The sequence below is a fragment of the Pan troglodytes genome, chromosome 7 (assembly GCF_028858775.2).
Source record: "Pan troglodytes isolate AG18354 chromosome 7, NHGRI_mPanTro3-v2.0_pri, whole genome shotgun sequence".
NCBI lineage: Eukaryota > Metazoa > Chordata > Mammalia > Primates > Hominidae > Pan > Pan troglodytes.
This window is the reverse complement of record NC_072405.2, coordinates 69,767,997-69,789,568: the sequence shown is the minus strand read 5'-3', so window position 1 is coordinate 69,789,568 and position 21,572 is coordinate 69,767,997. Positions and strand designations below refer to the sequence as shown.

Here is a 21,572-nt window from a genome sequence, read left to right as displayed (position 1 = left end):
ATGTGAAATCTACCTCAGCTTTGCAATTTTTTAAAGCTGATTTCTTAAACTATTGCAGCTCTTGCCAGGAAAGACTAAGAATGTAATATTTTTCTGATTTATCTGCTATTTTGTCAGAGCCCTTTCTTCAAAATTAATCATCTGGATACCTTGCTCCAAAGTCTATGAAAGATAGGGTCTTTAAGGAATTCTGCCATACAGTTGAAACTAAATCAGCATGTGTGCCTGGAAAAAATCTATCATTTTGTGAAACTAATAAATAACCTCCCTTAGCAAGTGTTCTGGTGATGGATCACAGAGAAAAATTACTTCATCTATCAGTGTGCAATAAAATATTTGAAGGCATTTCTGTTTTCTGACTTTGCATTTTCACTTCCATTGTAAGACCAAGACTCGTTGAGAAAAAGTGATGACAATGGAGCTAAATTTCCTGAATTTCCTGCTGGCTGTGGCTGCTAAGCCCACCATTTGCTCCTCGCTTTTATCTACCTGCAATAATCAGAGTGTATCCCATGGCTAACACAGCTTCTTGAAATATCAGTCAGAAATCTTTCCAAGGACTTCCAGTGTCTGAAAAACCAGGTAAACTGGGCTGCCTGAGAAGCCTGAGTGATTTTTCAATCTTCACCTGCCCTCCCTGTGAACAAAGTTAGAGCTGAAAATCGTGGTTGAAAAAATTAAACGTTTCCCCGAGATGTACTGTGCAGCCAGGAACCACGTGAAATTACCAACCAACTACATTATAATCATTTCCCCCTTACCAAAACCCAATATGCAAATGGGAAACTGAGGCTTAGAGTGGAATATCTGTGGCCACACACCTGGAATATTTTCAGCCACAGAAAACCATAGACTTTTCTGTAAAATTGTGGTACGATGTTGAGCTCTATCTGCAGACAATGAAACTGCATATATATTGGTCACAAGAATGTAAAAATTGTGCATGCACACAGCAGAGACTGAAGGAGGACTTAGAAAGATAAAAAGAGTCTGTGAGTTAGGATGCTGGGGTCACCTCTGCACTTCACTTGAGCCCAGGCACCTCTGCACTTTACTTGAGCCCATGCACCTTTGCACATCCCTGGAGCCCATGCACCGCTGCACATCCCCTGGAGCCCATGCACCACTGCACATCCCTGGAGCCCATGCACCGCTGCAAATCCCTGGAGCCCATGCACCTCTGCACATTCCTGGAGCCCATGCACCTCTGCACATCACTGGAGCCCGTGCATCTCTGAACTTCACTTGAGCCCATGCACCTCTGAACTTCACTTAAGCCCATGCACAGCATGGCTCAGAAGCAACTTCACTGTTGAGTCTTCAGATTCCCTCCCTCTGCAGTTAGAATTACTTTTTCCTTCTCTTTGCTTCTACAGTGGTTTGTTTATATTAATATTTGCGATGCTAAGGCATTTTGTATCTCCCCTATTAGACAGCAGGCTCCCTCAGTACAAAGATGCTTCATGAGCTCTTTCATTCATTCATCAAATGTCTCCTGACTGATAGAGATGGGCCAGGCCTTGTGTTAGAACCAGAGAAAGATGTGAAGAAAGCATATACAGCTGTTCCATCATTGACCTCAGAATCTACTAGGAAGAAAATTATTCAATAATTAATGAAAATTAGGATAGATGCCAGGCGCACTGGCTCATGCCTGTAATCCCAGCACTTTGGGAGGCCGAGGCGGGTGGATCACAAGGTCAGGAGATCGAGACCATCCTGGCTAACAAGGTGAAACTCCTTCTCTACTAAAAATACAAAAATTAGCTGGGCGGGGTGGCAGGCACCTGTAGTCCCAGCTACTTGGGAGGCTGAGGCAGGAGAATGGCGTGAACCCTGGAGGCGGAGCTTGCAGTGAGCCGAGATCGTGCCACTGCACTCCAGCCTGGGCAACAGAGCGAGACTCCATCTCAAAAAAAAAAAAAAAAGAAAGAAAAAAAGAAAAGAAAATTAGGATAAATGCTGTAAGGCAGTACATAACAAGGGAGTCTAATCTGGCTTAGAGAGTTAAGGAAGGCTTCCCAGTGGAAGTGATATTTCTTTAAGCCCTCAATGCTGAGTAAAATATTAATTAGTAGAGACTGGAGATTTCTCCAGACAGAAAAAACTGATATCCCTGTACTTTTAGTCATTCTATTCATTACCATACACACCACCTCCTGCTCCAAACCTACTGCACACTTCCTTGCCTATACACAGTCCTGAATATATACTCATTGGATTAATGACGTTAGTGGGGATATTACTCTGCCAAATTGCCTTAAGTTCTGATGGTATGGGTTAGGGTTTTAACAAAGATAACCAGTTTTAAGAAAGACAACATCTGAGCAAAGATTTTTAACAGTATTCTCAGGATACTGTTAAATACTATTTGGTAAATGGTAGGCGATCATTCAAATTTGCTGAATAGAATGAAAATGAACTAGAAAAGTACTGACCTGGGAATTTATTAATTCTGCTACTTTTACGCTTGACAGATACTTACTTTATTGAGCACTTATTATATGCTGGAAAATTTTGCTAACTAGACATATTCTACACTCTTTTGAGCTTACAGGCTAATGAAAGAGACAGAACTAATCAAGTAACTATCAAAAAAGTATAAAATTACATCTAAAAATATAAACAATTAAGTAGAGATCAGTGAGTTTAAAGAACTTTAGCAAATAAAAAAAATTTTAAGTTTAGTGTTAAGAACATTCTTCTCTCACACCCAAGAGGATGAATATTATTTTTAAAAAATAATTACATGTGTTGATGAGGAGGTGGAGGAATGAGAACCTTTGTGCATTGCTGGTGGGAGTGTAAAATAATATAATCATTTTGAAAACTAGATGGTGGTTGCTCAAAAAATTAAACATAGAATTACCATATGATTCAGCAAGTCCACTTCTGGAAGTATACCCAAAGGCAGCATACATAGAAAGCATGGACTCCAAAAGATATTGCACATCATGTTCATAGCAGCATTATCTGCATAGACAATAGATAAAAGCAACCCAAGTATCCACTGATGAGTCAATAGATAAACAAAATGTAACATACATGTACAAAGGAATATTTATTTAAAAGAAAGGAAATTCTGACACATGCTGCAACATTCACGAACACTGAAGTCTTTATGCAACACGAAAGGACAAATACTGTATGATTCCATTGATGTGAGACAGAAAGTAGAGTGGTGGTTGCCAGGAGTGAGGGGGAGAGGGGAATAGGGAGTAGGGAGTTCTTGTTTAATGTACAGAATGTCAATTTGGAAAGATGAAAAACTTGTGGAGATGAACAGTGGTGATCATTGCACAAAAATGGGAACGGACTTAATGCCACAGAACTGTAAACTTAAAAATGGTTAACATGGTACATTTTATGTTGTGTATATTTAACCACAATTTTTAAATATTTTTTTAAAATTTTTAAACAGCATTCTCATAATTAGGTTTATGAATTCCCTTGTGATGTATGAATTCTTGAAACCTGGCAGATTTTTCCATTCTTCCCACTGATGAAACAATTCTATCCATCTCTAAAATTTCTTTTGTAAGCAATGATTCTTTATGAAAAGTTCAACCATTTCTAATGGCTTAAACAACAGATTTTGAAACACATACATCCTCAAATTGCAGTTTACAAATTTGACACCCACAAACTATTCCAATTTTGCTTTTTGGTGGGGGAATGGGTATGGATTTTGCCTATTTTTTAGTGGCAAAAGCTCTTGAAGAAAGCAAAGGAATTACACTAAGTACTGTTGGTGATCTATTAGTGGAATAACCCGACCTGTGAGAGCTTAATGAAGCTGGATTCCCATTTATAGTGGAATCTGCTTTAATAGAAAAGTAGCTATACAAAGCAATTTGTAGCACTTAACATTTATTTTGTTCTATGAAATTCTTTTCTTTTTAATGAGGAAATGATGTACTTAATGTCATTTACAGAATGTTTAGGAAGTCTCATTATGCTTTTCCTGCATTTAACATTTTCAGGCAGAAACAGTCAAGTTCTATAGGCATGCTAAAACGTCCTTAGCATTAAGTACATTTTTAATAGTGTAAACAATTTGCATTTATAGCCCCTGAAAATTCTGCTTGGATATTTATCTAGCAGAAAACAATCACAAATCCAATAATTTGCTTCCTGAAACCCCATCAATTTTCACTTCAATGCAAAAGCAGTCTCTCTGTACTTTATTTTGCTTTTTAAAATCAATCTTTGCCCAAGAACATAGGCACCATGGAGTTTGGTTAGCAAGAACCAACAAAATAATTATGATACTCTTTTCTTATTGTCTGTCAATAAGTTCTTCAGTCTTTATAGGTCTCTGTGCAAAGCTCTTCCACCTATGATCAGGTTATGCTGAGCAAATCCAGCAGGAGCACAGGTCTGTGAAAAGAGCACCAGCTTTGATGCCAAGAAATCAGAATTCAAATCCCAGCCCCACTGAGAGTGGAATCTTGAGAAATTAATTGACTCTTCTTGACCTCATTCCTGTCATCTGAAAAATGGGCCAATATCTTCTACATGGCAGGATGATTTTAAGAGTTTAATAACTCATATGAAGGTAACTACCATCTAGCAGTTGCTTCATAAATGTTGGTTGAATCTTTCTGTAGAGCTGTTTAAGTCATCATTAGATCATTCACATTGCATTTACAATAAACCCTACTGTGTGCCTTGCTTTCCACTGGGGATTAAACTTCTGATATGAGATGCTAGCAATCTGTGTAAGGGGCAAGTAGGAATAACATCCAAGGATGTTCAGAAAGCAAGAGAAGCTGTAAGATAATCAATTGGAAGTTGAGTGGGACAAGCTCCAAATGTCAAACAGTTCCATGTGAGCTTGACCTGCATGGGACGTGTAAAAAATAAAGGTTCCTCTTCAAAGACTTTCCTCCCCATTTGATTAGAAATAAATAGTAACTTATCTTACAAGCAACATTTATTTAAAGACCTGTGCTACCATTCTTTTTTTTTTTTACTTTATTAAAATACTGAGTTTTATTTCACAGGTATATTTTTGTCTCCCCACGATTTCCATGTCTGACCACCGCTACTACTATGTCCTATCATAACATTCCATACATACTTAAAACCAAGCAAAGGGTGGAGTTCCATCTTTAAAAACTAAACAGGCATTTTGGACAACACATTCTTGGCAATAGAACCTGGACAACACTTATCAAACACGGTAGGGAAAGTTCTCACTCTGCATTATAAAAAGGACAGCCAGATATCAACTGTTACAGAAATGAAATAAGATGGAAAATTTTTAACAAATTGTTTAAACTATTTTCTTAAAGAGACTTCCTCCACTGCCAGAGATCTTGAATAGCCTCTTGGTCAGTCATCCGGAAGCAATTCTTCACGTAATTGATGAACTTGGCTTCCACTTTGGGAAGAGAACCACCTTTTTCTATACTTGCTTGCATTTTTGCTTTAATGTCTTCTACAGAACCAGGTCCTTTTGGTGTTTTAGGAGTTTTTTTCCTGTTTTTTGAAAGATTCTTGTCCTTTTGATCTTGGTGTTGATGGTTTTGAGTCTTTTCCATTCTGATTTGACTTTTGTGCATTTTTGGCTGGAGTATCTTGTATAGATTTCTTCACCGGCACTTTTTCTTCAGCTTCCTCATCATTAAAATCATCATCATCTTCTTCATCATCATCATCATCTTCATCAGCAGCAAGTTTTACTTTTTTCTGTGGAAGCTTGCTACTACCTCCAAGGGCAGATCGCTTTCCAGATATACTTAAGAGTTTCACATCCTCCTCCTCTTCATCTTCTGACTCTGCATCTTCCTCCACAGCTACTAAGTGCTGTCCACTAATATGCACTGGCCCTGAACCACACTTCAACATTAAGACTACTGGTGGTGTTATTTCAAAGCCCCCAAGGGAAACCGTTGGCTGTACAGACATTTTCAAAGTTGCCAGTATTACTTTAATTGGACTGCCTTCGTAATTCATTGCCTCTGCTTCAGCAATGTGCAATTCATCCTTTGCACCAGCCCCTAAACTGACCGTTCTTAAAGATAACTGGTGCTCATTTTCATCATTATCCACCTTAAAGTGATAATCTTTGTCAGCCTTTAGTTCACAACCAAAAAGATAGTTCTGGGGCCTCAGGGAGCTCATGTCCACGTCCATCAGATCTTCCATCGGGAGGCAGCACGCACTTAGGTAGGAGAGAAGGCGGACGAAGATAAACGAATGCTGCTCCAGAGAACAGCCACACAGGATGGAATCACACCAGGGGACATTCTTAAATATCTGCTAACCATGATAAAGAAATCAATGTACTTTATGTTCTTAGCTCCTACAACTTAGCCTAAATATTTGCCCTGGCATGCTTATAATGGTCCAAGCAAGCATTAGGACATAACCTGTTCCTCTTCCTTATTTAAAGGCGTTTTTACCTTTCTCAGCATTCCACAAGTTACTTCCTCCTTCCTTTGTTCTCCTCTACCTTTGCCTCTTTTAAAAAGTTCTAAGTTGCTAGCCAATCGGGACAAATACAGAATGTTAGATCCCATTCCAGCCGATGGAAACCAGACACAGCAGTAGGGTGGATCCGTCAGGTTATAAATGACCCTGTCTCCTTTGTTTGGTGTACTCTCATGGCAAAACTGCTGGTGAGTGTACCCTTTCTGCAGAAAGTATAAAAATGGCCTTGCTGAGTAAATTAAATTTATGTTCTAGTGCTATTTCTTTACGGCAGTGGGGAACAAGCATTTCAAACAGACACTTGTTAGAGGAAGAGGGATTTAGGAGGCACCAACCTTCTAGAACAACTGGGATTCGAATTGTCAGGAAACAGAATAAAGGGCAATAAATGTAATAATTAAAACACAGAACTTTTAAAAACATGAACTCTTTGGCCCATCACATTACTGACCATAAACATAACTTTTCTCATGACCAAATCAGCCTTTTATTTATGCTAGAAAGAAAGGTTTGAACATGTCCTGCCTCCTCTAATCAACCATAGCTGTCCTACGAAAGAAACAATCATTTTCTTTCTCTTTAGATTTCCTTTGGTCTTCTTTTGCTTTTTGTTTTTGTTTTTTATCAAAAAGACACTGGATTTGTAGACAGATCTGAGTTTGAGTCCTGATTCTGCCCTTGCTCAGAAGCTTCGGGAAATGCATTTCCCCTTCTTCATACTAACTTTTCTTACTTGCCACTGCACAAAACTGGCCTATGTACTGTGTTGCTATCACTAAGTTGGCTGGGCCTCCTGAGCTTCCTTCCATCTGTAACGTTAGCTAGCCCATCATGATTATCTTATTCCTTAAAAGCAATAAGGTCCTGACCCTTAGATGATAAGAGATATATGGTTCTATTACAAAACTTTTTTGTTTGATTTATCAAAATTATTGGATGAATTTATTTCATTCTGCTGGAATTGCTTTGTGTGTGTGTGAGTTATAGGGGCAAATGATTGAAAAGAAGGTCAAGGAAAGGATTGCAATTTAGTAAATTTCACCATGAAAGGATTGCAATTTAGTAAATTTCACCATGATCGGTTATGGCTAACAATATCTTGAAAACATTTTCCAACCGCAGAATCATATGGTACATGGCCAAATGTTAAATTACAATTCAACCTCAGTAGGAAACAAATATATAATTTTAAAAATCAACAATCAATAAGAGTAAAACAAAAAAAAGATAAAAACAAAAAAATTCAGATTCACTAATGAAGAAATAAATGAAATAATTATGTTTCCTATTGAATTGACAAAGCTTAAAAAAGTGATGATAACTAGTCCTGGCATAATTGTGGCACAAATGATATCTCACATCATTAGTAAAAGACAAATTGGTAAATCTTTCTGAAGGGCAATAAGGCAAAATTTTCATTAATGTGCATTCCTTTGGACCAGCAATCTCACTTTACAAAACTTGCTCAAAATAAATAAGTTGAAAAATACTCAAAGATGTATGTCCATGGATGTTCACAGCAGGTTTTATATTAATAAAACATTTTTAACAAATTAAGTATTCACCAATAGAAAACAGAGTACATATATAGATACTACCTGCATATGGAATGATGCATTGTGTAGTCATTACTAATGATAAGTGTAGGCTGGGCGTGGTGGCCCACGCCTGTAATCCCAGCACTCTGGGAGGCCGAGGCGGGCAGATCACCTGAAGTCAGGAGTTTGACACCAGCCTGGCAAACATGGTGAAACCCCATCTCTATTAAAACTACAAAAAAATTAGCCAGCGTGGTGGCAGGCACCTATAATCCCAGCTACTTGGGAGGCTGAGGTGGGAGAATTGCTTGAACTCGGGAGATGGAGGTTGCAGTGAGCCGAGATCGCACCACTGCACCCCAGCCTGGGCAACAAGAATGAAACTCCATCTCAAAAAATAAAAAATCAGTGTGCACTTGTTTTTTCCATGGAAAATTTTCACAATATATTAATGTTGTATCATTGCAGTGATAGCTTTATTAACTCCTGAGTGTTTATATTTTTCCTCCTTTACAATTTACTAAAGAGAAGGTTGTCCTTGCCTGCTCAATGCCTCACCAATTCTTTCAGTCCTCAACAGAGCACCCTTGACTTTCCCAACAAGGTCCCTTATCTTTGGTTACATAGACTAGAGAATGGTAAACTAATAATGGAGACTAACCCACAAAGGTAAAATATGAGAGGGAAGACTCAGCAGAGAAAGCAAGTTTCTCTACATAAAAAGGTGGAAAGTGGGATGAGACAAAGCCCCTTTGGGAATGAGCAAGACATTGGATCATGTGGCACAGAAGGTACCTTCAGCAGCTTTGTATACAAACAAAGCAAAACAACACAAAACACCTGAGGAAAAGAGGAAGAGGTTGTGCTAGTTTACATTCCCACTAGCAGTGATAAACATTCCCTTTTTACCACATCCATGCAAACAAACATCTATTGTTTTTTGATTTTTGGGCCATTCTGACTGGAGTAAGGTGGTATCTTATTGTGGATTTAATTTGCATTTCCCTAATAATTAGTGATATTGAGCATTTTTTCCAATGTTTGACGGTCATTTGTATGTTTTCTTTTGAGAAATGTCTGTTCATATTGTTTGCCCAATTTTTAATGGAATTATTTGTATTTTTTTTCTAATTTGTTTGAGTTCCTTATATAGATTCTGGATATTAGTCCTTTGCTTGGAGATATAGTTGGCAAATATCTTCTCCCATTCTTTAGGTTGTCTGTTTACCCTGTTGATTATTTCTTCTGCTGTGCAGAGCTTTTTAGTTTAATTATGTCTCATTTATTTATTTTTGGCTTTGTTACATTTGATTTTGGAGTCTTAGTCATAAATCCTTTGCCCAGGCCAATGTCCAGAAGAGTTTTTCTTAGGTTTTTCAATGTGGAAAACACTATGAAGATTTCTCAAAGAACTAAAAATAGGCCTACCATTTGATCCAGCAATCCCACTACGGAGTATCTGCCCAGAGGAAAATAGGTCATTATACCAAAAAGACCCTTGCATATGAGTGTTTAATTGCACCACAATTCACAATTGTAAAGATATAGAATTAACCTAAGTGCCCATAAACCAATAAGTGGATAAAGAAAATGTAGTACATATACATCACAGAATACTACTCACCCTTGGAAAAGAATGAAACAATGTCTTTTGAAACTACTTGGTTGGAATTGGAGGCCATTATCCTAAGTGAAGTAACTCAGGAATCGAAAACCAAATACAGGATGTTCTCACTTATAAGTGGGGGCTAACATATGGGTATGCAAAGACATACACAGTGGTATAATGGACTTTGGAGACTTAGAAGAAGGGATGAGGGAAGGCGGGTGAGGGATGAAAAATATCTACTGGGGCCAGGCATGAGATAAGTGGCTCACGCCTGTTATCTCAGCACTTTGGGAGGCCAAGGTGGGTGGATCACTTGAGGTCAGGACTTTGAGACAAGCCTGGCCAACATGGTGAAACACCATCTCTACTAAAAATACAAAAATTAGACGGGCATGGTGGTGCACGCCTATAGTCCCAGCTACTTGGAAGGCTGAGGCAGGAGAATCGCTCGAACCCAGGATGTAGAGGTTGCAGTGAACCAAGATCGTGCCACTGCAATCCAGCCTGGGTGACAGAGTGAGACTCCCTCTCAAAAAAGAAGAAAAAGTATCTATTGGGTACAATGTATACTATTCAGGTGACAGGTACAATAAAAACCCAGATTTCATTTCTATACAATTCATCCATGTAATCAAAAACCACTTGTACCGCTAAAGCTATTGAAATTTAAATATTAAAAACAAAAGGAAGGGACTTTCAAGCGCATAATTGTGGGTTGTATATTAGATTTCCTTTAATATAATACCTCTCAAGAAACAAAAGGACAGGGCAAAGAAAGATGGCAGAATAGAAGCCTACACCATTTGTACCTCCGGAAGGAACACCAAATTTTAACAATTATCTGCACACAGAATAGCACCATCACAAGAACCAAAAATCAGGTGAACAATCATAGCACCTGGCTTTAACTTCATATCATGGAAAGAGGCATTGAGGAGGGTCAGAGAGACTGCATTGAATTGCAGATGCCACCCCTCCCCTATCCCCAGCAATGGCTGTGTAGCAGGAAGAGTCTGTGCACTTGGGGGAGGGAGAGAACAGTGACTATAGGACTTTACATTGAACTCGGTGCTGCCCTTTCACAGTGGAGAGTAAAGCCATACTGGGTATGAATGAAACTGTGGCTTATGCCTGTAATCCCAGCGCTTTGGGAGGCCGAGGTAGGTGGATCACTTGAGGTCAGGAGTTCCAGACCAGCCTGGCCAACATGGCAAAATCCCGTCTCTACTAAAAATACAAAAATTAGCTGGGGGTGGGGGCAGGCGCTTGTAATCCAAGCTACTTGGGAGGCTGAGGCAGGAGAATCGCTTGAATCCAGGAGGTGGAAGTTGCAGTGAGCCGAGATAGCACTACTGTACTCTAGCCTGGGCAACAGAGTGAGACTCTGTCTCAAAAACAAACAAACAAACAACAACAACAACAAAAACTGGAGGAATCACATTACCTGACTTCAAATTATACTATAGAGCTACAGTATACAGTAATCAAAACAGCATGGTACTTTAAAAACAGACACATAGACCAATGGAACAGAATTGAGAACCCAGAAACAAACCCAAGAGAACCCAGAAACAAATCCATATGTCTACGGTGAATTCATTTTCGACAAAGGGGCCAAGAACATACACTGGGGAGAAGACAGTCTCTTCAATACATGGTGCTGGGAAAACTGAATATCAATATGCAGAAGAGTGGAACTAGACTCCTATATCTCACCATATACAAAAATCAAATCAAAATGGATTAAAGACTTAAAACTAAGACCTCAAGCTATGAAACTACTGCTAATACCATTCTTGATGCGTAGGAGAGAACTCAATGCATTATACAACGCATGCCTCATGCCTGAGGGCATTAGGGCTTAATTCTTTTCTGAAACCCCTGATTGAGAAAGGCTGCTAGAGTGCTGTCTACATGGATGAAGCAGGTGAAACCAACACTGTGTCTTCATTTCAGCACATGGAAAAGAGATAGAGCACTTGCCGGGAGAGGGCAAGTGATTTTTAAAAGTGGTACAGAAGTTGCACACATCACTTCCAATCACATTGCATTGTTGAAGAATTGGCCACACTTAGCTGCAAGGAAGACTGAGAAACATGTTCTCTAGTTAGATGGCCACATGCCTAAATAAAATTTATGAAGATGTTATTACTAAAAGAGCAAAGTGGGAAATGTCTATCTGCCTCAGGCACAATGACCTAAATACAGCAATCCACAAACATGTTTGTTCCTCCATTGTCCCTGACTGTAACCACCATACACTCAAGCTGGAGATAATGTCTGCTCTTATGAAGCTTATCTCTGGCAGTAGGGTAGGGGAAACAGGTAAGAACAAGTAAACCTGACAATATCCTTCAAGACACCAAGTTCAACTGTGCCTAAGCCAACCCTGGGCTTCCAAAATACATGAATAAACACATTCCATTTTTTTTTAATTAAGCCAATATTGGTTGGGTTTCCACCTTTTGCAACAAAATGAGTCCTGACTAAAGATCAGCTCTATAGGCTTATAGAATAAAATTATGATCTCAACCAGCATTTTATTGTAAGTTAGGTACAGTACCAAGAAGCTTTCAAACATCTCTTTTAATCTGTATCACAATACCCTATTACTCATATGGCACATGTCACATAGTATTTTACATTTTTTGCATAATATTTTACCTGTTTAGAGCCCATCTCTTTAATAGAAGAGAAATTCTATGGTGAGAAAGACCTTGTCTCTATCCTCAGGGTCTAACACAGAGCTCCTGGCACATAATAGTTGTTCAATAAATATTTGTTAAATGAACAAATGAATTCATGACTCTAAAGTCTACGCTTTTAATTCTTCTAGAATGTTTCCTTTCTAACATAATAACCATCCTATTTTGAAGATTTGGAATTATCTTATCCAGTCTACTCATCTAGTAGAAAAAGAAGCTGAAACCCAAAGCTCATATGTAGTTTTTCCAAAGACACAAAACAACTCTGTAAGATAGTGTCTATAGAAATGATTGTACACAGATGTTTTAATTACATACTTGTAAATAAAGTGATTTGTCTGAAATTACTGACTTTCTACTTTTACTTTTTATTACCGTGGCCATTCACATTTACAAGTCTCACCATTTCTGTGTCATTTCTACCTTTCCCAGTCATTAACTTCCTCATAATCATCATCTTCACTTTTCCCCCTTTTTTAAATTCAAGGACCATTCTGTTCTATCAATAAATTTTGAAATAAATAATTTCTCATATATTTTCATCTGATACTTCCAAACTTTCAGGAGCTCATATTGCATGAATCTAATGAAAAGCTAATTTTTTTTATGATATGGCAGTCATTTATGATTTAAGATAATCCTTAATTCTAAGTAAAATATAATTGAGAAAAAAATACACTTTCCTTTTGAATAAGCACATCATAGGGGAAAAAAAAGCCAGGACTACAAACTAAGCAAGCACCAGCTGTTTGTTTTACATGATAAGTACTCACTACAATATATTAAGTAAGAAAAAGTATGTAAAATACTTTATTAGTAAGAATAACTTTTAAAAGTGGGAGAAAATGTAATTCTGCAGTGATTCAGTTTTTAATTCCTGATTTGGATCATTTGGAATCTCTCTCTCTCCCTCTCCCCCAATCTCTGTCTCCCACCCTTCCTGATTTCACCAGAGGTTTGTCAATTTTATCAGTCTTTAAAAAAACTTTTGACTTTGTTGATTCTCTGTTTTATATTTTATTAATTTTTGCTCTTGTTATTTGCTCCACTACTTACTTGTACATTTTGCTCTCCTTTTTCTAACATCATCATCAAATTTCAGCCTTTCCTCTTTTCTAATTAGTTCATTTAAAGCTATGATTTGTATCTAGCTTTAGCTGTATCCCGCATGTTTTGATATATATTTTCATTATCATTCTGTTCAAAATACTTTCTCATTTGTATTACGATTCTCTTTTGATTGTCAGTTGAAGTGTATTTTAAAATTTCAAAACATATGAGAATTTTCTAATTTTCAATTTGCTACTGGTGTTGTGGTCAAAGAACATACTTAATAAAATACTTAATATACTTAATATAGTACTTGAAATTTATAAATTTTTGTTTTAGCATGACATTTGGTTGTTTTTAAAAAATGTTTCATATAAGCCTCAAAAGATTATAAATTCTGCATTTCTTCAAAAGGATATGAATTTTTATATATCTAAATATGAATTTATATACATAAATACGTATATATTGTTGTGTTACTGAAATCTTAAATAACTTTACTAATTTTTCTGACTTTCCCATCAACTTTTGAGAGATGTATGTTAAAATTTCCCATCATGATATTTATTTATCTATTTCCCTTTGGGGAAAGGAGGCCTATATACATAGAAACATAAAATCTTAAAATTGCTAAATTCTCATGTTGAATTAAACCTTTTATCATTGTGAACTTTCCCAATTCATTTCTAGTAATGCACCAACTTAATGTCAAATTTGTCTGACATTGATATATCAGCCATTACTCAAAAGAAAATGCAAAATAATGCCAGGGTTTTTTGGTTAGTATTTGGCTAACATACATTTCTTTCATCTTTGGCTTTTGGTCTTTCCTTAACCTTAATTTTTAGATGTGCATTTTTTCAACAGCATATAAATGTTTTTTGTCTTTTATCCAAGCTGACAATCTTTATATTTTAACTGGAGCATCTAGTCATTTACATTTAATAGAATTACTGGTACATTAGGATAAATGTACCATTTTATTCTATGCTATCCATTTGTGGTGTTTGCTTTATCATGCCTTCTTCCTTTTCTTCTTTGAATCAAACATGTATTTTCATTACATTGCTTCCCCACTGACTTTGAAATGAATATACCCTCTTTCTCTTATACAGTATTTATCTATCCATTAAAACATATATATGTAACTTTCACAAATTGTAAAAATAATTAATAACTTTAATCCAAGACATTACAAGTACTTAGAATGGATTCCTTTCATTTACTTATGTTCCAATTTATATGCTACTGATACGTGTTTTATCGTTTTAATCCCTCAAGACATTAATACTATTGTTTAGCACAATGTTTGCTTAAATTTACCCAAATATTTAACACTTCCTAAGCCTTTCCTTTCTTTTTGCATTTTAGACTTTCTATTAGAGTGTGTTTTTCTTCGGCTTGGGTGTATCTTGTAGAATTTCTTTTAGTAGGGTTCCATAGGTGTCAAAATCTCTTTTTGTCTGAAAATGACATTATTTTACCTTCATTCTTGACAGTTTTGTAGAAAACTTTGTAGAAAATTTTAGTTGGCGGTTGTTTTCTTACAGTACACTGAAAACATTTCCTTGTCTTCTGACTTTTGTTGTTAAGACTACTGTCATTTCTGTGACATTGCTTTGAAGAGTTTTTCTTTTTTTTATTATACTTTAAGTTCTAGGGCACATGTGCACAAAGTGGAGGTTTGTTACATATGTATACATGTGCCATGTTGGTGTGCTGCACCCATTAACTTGTCATTTACATTAGGTATATCTCCTAATGCTATCCCTCCCCCTCTCCCCGCCCTACGACAGGCCCAGGTATGTGATGTTCCTCTTCCTGTGTCCAAGTGTTCTCATTGTTCCATTCCCACCTATGAGTGAGAACATGTGGTGTTTGGATTTTTGTCCATGTGATAGTTTGCTGAGAATGATGGTTTCCAGCTTCAACCATGCCCCTACAAAGGACATGAGCTCACCCTTTTTTATGGCTGCATAGTATTCCATGGTGTATATGTGCCACATTTTCTTAATCCAGTCTATCATTGATGGACATCTGGGTTGGTTCCAAGTCTTTGCTATTGTGAATAGTGCCGCAGTAAACATACGTGTGAATGTGTCTTTATAGCAGCATGATTTATAATCCTTCGGGTATATACCCAGTAATAGGATGGCTGGGTCGAATGGTATTTCTAGTTCTAGATCCTTGAGGAATTGCCACACTGTCTTCCACAATGGTTGAACCAGTTTACAGTTCCACCAACAGTGTAAAAGTGTTCCTATTTCTCCACGTCCTCTTTAGCACCTGCTGTTTCCTGACTTTTTAATGATCGCCATTCTAACTGGTGTGACATGGTATCTCATTGTCGTTTTGATTTGCATTTCTCTGATGGCCAGTGATGATGAGCATTTTTTCATGTGTCTGTTGGCTGCACAAATGTCTTATTTTGAGAAGAGTCTGTTCATATCCTTTGCCCACTTTTTGATGGGGTTGTTTGTTTTTTTCTTGTAAATTTGTTTGAGTTCTTTGTAGATTCTGGATATTAGCCCTTTGTCAGATGAGCAGATTGCAAAAATTTTCTCCCATTCTGTAGGTTGCCTGTTCACTCTGATGGTAGTTTCTTTTGCTGTGCAGAAGCTCTTTAACTAGATCCTATTTGTCAATATTAGCTTTTGTTGCCATTGCTTTTGGTGTTTTAGTCATGAAGTCCTTGCCCATGCCTCTGGCCTGAATGGTATTGCCTGGTTTTCTTCTAGGGTTTTTATGGTTTTAGGTTTAACATTTAAGTCTTTAATTCATCCTGAATTAATTTTTGTATAAGGTGTAAGGAAGGGATCCAGTTTCAGCTTTCTACATATGGCTAGCCAGTTTTCCCACCACCATTAGTTAAATAGGGAATCCTCTCCCATTTCTTGTTTTTGTCCGGTTTGTCAAAGATCAGATAGTTGTAGATGTGTGGTATTATTTCTGAGGGCTCTGTTCTGTTCCATTGGTCTATATCTCTATTTTGGAACCAGTACCATGCTGTTTTGGTTACTGTAGCCTTGTAGTATAGTTTGAAGTCAGGTAGCATGATGCCTACAGCTTTGTTCTTTTGGCTTAGGATTGTCTTGGCAATGCAGGCTCTTTTTTGGTTCCATATGAACTTTAAAGTAGATTTTTCCAATTCTGTGAAGAAAGTCATTGGTAGCTTGATGGGGATGGCATTAAATCTGTAAATTACATTGGGCAGTATGGCCATTTTCACAATATTGATTCTTCCTATCCATGAGCATGGAATGTTCTTCCATTTGTTTGTGTCCTCTTTTATTTTGTGGAGCAGTGGTTTGTAGTTCTCCTTGAAGAGGTCCTTCACATCCCTTGTAAGTTGGATTCCTAGGTATTTTATTCTCTTTGAAGCAAGTGTGAATGGGAATTCACTCATGATTTGGCTCTCTGTTTGTCTGTTATTGGTGTATAAGAATGCTTGTGATTTTTGCACATTGATTTTTCATCCTGAGACTTTGCCAAAGTTGCCTATCAGCTTAAGGAGATTTTGGGCTGAGATGATGGGGTTTTCTAAATATACAATCATGTCATCTGCAAACAGGGACAATTTGACTTCCTCTTTTCCTAACTGAATATCCTTTATTTCTTTCTCCTGCCTAATTGCCCTGGCCAGAACTTTCAACACTGTGTTGAATAGGAGTTGTGAGAGAGCGCATCCCTGTCTTGCACCAGTTTTCAAAGGGAATGCTTCCAGTTTTTGTCCATTCAGTATGATATTGACTGTGGGTTTGTCATAAATAGCTCTTATTATTTTGAGATACATCCATCAATGCCTAATTTATTGAGAGTTTTTAGCATGAAGGGCTGTTGAATTTTGTCAAAGGCCTTTTCTGCATCTATTGAGATAATCATGTGGTTTTTGTCTTTGGTTCTGTTTACATGCTGGATTACGTTTATTGATTTGCATATGTTGAACCAGCCTTGCATCCCAGGGATGAAGCCCACTTGATCATGGTGGATAAGCTTTTTGATGTATTGCTGGATTCAGTTTTCCGGTATTTTATTGAGGATTTTTGCATCGATGTTCATCAGGGATATTGGTCTAAAATTATCTTTTTTTTGTTGTGTCTCTGCCAGGCTTTGGTACCAGGATGATGCTGGCCTCATAAAATGAGTTAGGGAGGATTCCCTCTTTTTCTATTGATTGGAATAGTTTCAGAGGGAATGGTACCAGCTCTTCATTGTACCTCTGGTAGAATTCAGCTGTGAATCCATCTGGTCCTAGACTTTTTTTGATTGGTAAGCTATTAATTATTGCCTCAATTTCAGAGCCTGTTATTGGTCTATGCAGGGATTCAACTTCTTCCTTGTTTAGTCTTGGGAGAGTGTATGTGTCCAGGAATTTATGCATTTCTTCTAGATTTTCTAGTTTATTTGCATAGAGGGCTTTATAGTATTATCTGATGGTAGTTTGTATTTCTGTGGGATCAGTGGTGATATCTACTTTATCATTTTTTATTGTGTCTATTTGATTCTTCTCTCTTTTCTTCTTTAATAGTCTTGCTAGAGGTCTATCAATTTTGTTGATCTTTTCAAAAAACCAGCTCCTGGATTCATTGATTTTTTGAAGGGATGTTTGTGTCTCCAACTCCTTCAGTTCTGCTCTGATCTTAGTTATTTCTTGTCTTCTGCTAGCTTTTGAATGTGTTTGCTCTTGCTTCCCTAGTTCTTTCAATTGTGATGTTAGGGTGTCAATTTTAGATCTTTTGTGCTTTCTCTTGTGGGCATTTAGTGCTATAAATTTCCCTCTACACACTGCTTTAAATGTGTCCCAGAGATTCTGGTATGTTTTGTGTTTGTTCTCATTGGTTTCAAAGAACATCTTTATTTCTGCCTTCATTTTGTTATGTATCCAGTAGTCATTCAGGAGCAGATTGTTCAGTTTCCATGTAGTTGAGCAGTTTGGAGTGGGTTTCTTAATCCTGAGTTCTAGTTTGATCGCACTGTGGTCTGAGAGACAGTTTGTTATAATTTCTCTTCTTTTATATTTGCTGAAGAGTGCTTTACTTCCAACTATGTGGTCAATTTTAGAATAAGTGCAATGTGGTGCTGAGAAGAATGCATATTCTGTTGATTTGGGGTGGAGACTTCTATAGATGTCTATTAGGTCTGCTTGGTGCAGAGCTGAGTTCAATTCCTGGATATCCTTGTTAATTTTCTGTCTCTTTGGTCTGTCTAATGTTGACAGTGGGGTGTTGAAGTCTCCCATTATTATTGTGTGGGAGTCTAAGTCTCTTTGTAGGTCTCTAAGGACTTGCTTTATGAAACTGGGTGCTCCTGTATTGGGTGCATAGATATTTAGGATAGTTAGCTCTTCTTGCTGAATTGATCCCTGTACCATTATGTAATGGACTTCTTTGTCTCTTTTGATCTTTGTTGATTTAAAGTCTGTTTTATCCAAGACTAGGATTGCAACCCCTGCCTTTTTTTGTTTTCCATTGGCTTGGTAGATCTTCCTCCATCCCTTTATTTTGAGCCTATGTGTGTCTCTGCACGTGAGATGAGTCTCCTGAATACAGCACACTGATGGGTCTTGACTCTTTATCCAATTTGCTAGGCTGTGTCTTTTAATTGGAGCATTTAGCCCATTTACATTTAAGGTTATATTGTTATGTGTGAATTTGATCCTGTCATTATGATGTTAGCTGGTTATTTTGCTCGTTAGTTGCTGCAGCTTCTTCCTAGCATCCATGGTCTTTAGAATTTGGCCTGTTTTTGCAGTGGCTGGTACCGGTTGTTCCTTTCCATGTTTAGTGCTTCCTTCAGGAGCTCTTGTAGAGCAGGCCTGGTGGTGACAAAATCTCTCAGCATTTGCTTGTCTGTAAAGGATTTTATTTCTCCTTCACTTATGAAGCTTAGTTTGGCTGGATATGAAATTCTGGGTTGAAAATTCTTCTCTTTAAGAATGTTGAATATTGGCCCCCACTCTCTTCTGGCTTGTAGAGTTTCTGCCAAGTGATCCACTGTTAGTCTGATGGGCTTCCCTTTGTGGGTAACCCAACCTTTCTCTCTGGCTGCCCTTAATATACTTTCCTTCATTTCAACTTTGGTGAATCTGACAGTTACGTGTCTTGGAGTTGCTCTTCTCGAGGAGTATGTTTCTTTGTCTCTATTTCTCTATAGTTTTGCTACAATATATCTAAATGTATAATTCTTTTAATTTATCCTGCTTAGGATTTCTTGGTATTTTGCAAATGTAATTTATCATCTTTCATCTGCTTTGAGTAGTCTTAATAATTATTTTTTAAATATTACCTATATCCCATTCCTTTTCTTCTTAAAGGGAAATTCTAAAGCATTCTAAAGAATTACAGAGCATTTCTGTTAAATATAAATTATTTTTCTGTATTGAATGCTCCATAACTTACCTTCTTTCATGTTTTTCCTCTTTTTATTCCTCCATGCTATGCTACATACATGAAATTTTCTTCTGATTAGTCTTCCAGTTCATTAATATTCCCTTTAGCTATGCCTATTGTTTAACATGTTATAAAGGTTCTAATTTTAGCAATTTTAATTTTTATATTGATATCCCTTTTAACATTACCTATATCCTGCAGATGGCCTTCAAATTCTTCTCTAATTTGTTTAAGAATAATACTAGTTTCAAGTTTTTCTCTTATTTATTTAAGCATAATCTGTTTTTGATCATTTTAGTTAATAAGGTCTTTTTCTGTATCTTTCTGTTGTCTGTTATTAGGTTGTCCCTAATGTGTTCTGATTTTTTTGTATGCCTGGCTATCTTTGTGGTCATTATGCCTTAAAAGTTATTTGTATGAATACTCTGTGGTCTAGAATGAATGTCCTTTCTCCAAAGAGCACTTGTCTGCTTCTGCCCCATGCCTGCTGAACTAACATTATAAGGAACAACTTAATTTAAATTCAAGATTTGCAGTTTTATTCAAGCCTGAATGATTTGACTTGGTCTTCAATGCCATGAGAGGTTTAGTCTACATCCAATTCACTATCATAATAAGAGTAGAGTTTTTCAAATTCTCAGCTAATTTTTCAGCTACATTACCTATCTTAATGCAAGTCTGGTTTTACTTCTGTCCCCACATCTCATAAAGCCATCAAAACAAAAGTTCAAATTTGTCAGTCTCAGTGAATTACCTCAGGACTAGCTTCCAGATGCTCATGCAATTTTTCTGAGTTGCTGTTCTCTTGCAATGTTAACTTAGTACTTTCTCAGCTCTATAATATATCTATGAAGATGTGAATATATCCTATTATATCCTATATTCTAAAGAATAAATATTAATAAATATTACATATATGTGTGTACATGTATGTATACATATATAATCAATTATATATAATCTATGTATAAGATTTTATATATAGATCTTATCTTATATATAATTATTTTATAAGTTTAAAAAATAAATTATCATATATTTAATATATTCATTTTAGCTGTTTTTACTGAGACAGCTGGTCCAAGCAACCAAGCCTGACATTGCTGGAAATAGAATATATCTGGCAAAGTCTAAAGGAAGGAGAGAAGCAGGGTTCAAAATCCTGGCCTTCTGGGCAAACTGTCAAACTTGTCTGTACTTTGGTTACTAAATAAGTTTGTTGTAAAGATTGAGTGAGATGAGTAATGTACCATATACATCACAATGTCTGGCATAGAATAGTTGCCTTTTTCCTTTTATTATCACCTTAAATGGCTTGATTTGAAGGCTTTTTAATGGGGGAAGCTCAGCACATGTTTTGTGGGAGCAAATGTTGGGTAAAAGGAAAGGTTTGAGGTGGTAAGCTGTGTGAAAATCAAAGACAATAAGGAAATGAGGTTGCTGAAAACAAATTTTTATTACTTTGAGCTATAATAAATATGGGATATCTAGCATGCTTAAATGAATGGTAATTTTATTTCCTTTTGTCTGCCTGTATAATTAATTTCTGTCTTTATGACCCAGTTCAAATGTCACCTCAAACCCAAAATGCTCATTGAATGGATGAGAGTCTTTTCTGTGGAAAAAAAAAATATTGCAATGCCTTGGAAAATGTTTGGAAACACTCATCACTGTATAATTTCCCTCAGTTTTATACTTTAGGCTTCCATTTCATGTTGCCAGCTATAAAAGAAATAAGTTTAGCTGTGTAGTACAACATAGCAGGATCTGAGTAAACCAAGATTGGTCTTGAACTTTCCCCACTCTCAGACCTACCCACCTTTAGCATTCCAGAGCAATGAGG

At 36.9% G+C, this 21,572-nt stretch overlaps 1 protein-coding gene and 1 pseudogene across 3 annotated transcripts in view; both read right to left on the bottom strand.

Annotated features, from left to right (window-relative positions):
• Positions 1-21,572, bottom strand: part of CLVS1 (clavesin 1) — a 440,705-nt gene that overhangs the window by 301,726 nt on the left and 117,407 nt on the right. The window lies entirely within an intron of this gene.
• LOC743115 (nucleophosmin-like) lies at positions 4,989-6,190 on the bottom strand (annotated as a pseudogene).